This window comes from Belonocnema kinseyi, chromosome 8 (genome assembly GCF_010883055.1).
Source record: "Belonocnema kinseyi isolate 2016_QV_RU_SX_M_011 chromosome 8, B_treatae_v1, whole genome shotgun sequence".
In the NCBI taxonomy this organism is placed as follows: domain Eukaryota; kingdom Metazoa; phylum Arthropoda; class Insecta; order Hymenoptera; family Cynipidae; genus Belonocnema; species Belonocnema kinseyi.
In genome coordinates this window covers 139,267,686-139,267,911 of record NC_046664.1, presented here as the reverse complement: position 1 = coordinate 139,267,911, position 226 = coordinate 139,267,686, and positions in this window count along the sequence as shown.

Genomic DNA, 226 nt, shown 5'->3' with positions numbered 1-226 from the left:
CTCAAGAGTTTATTTCCACGATCACGAAGAGTTTCTCAACATCTTTATATGAGTGTTCGCCTGAGGGTTGCCTTTCGGATTCCAGTGGTATTGTAGCGTAAGCTAAATTAACATTGGGTCTGCGATGGGTCATGACCAAGGGAAGACAAATCAATGGCAATTACCCTCATCATATCTTCGATATGGAAATGCGTGTGATCAGAATTAATTACTTTTTTGACAAGTT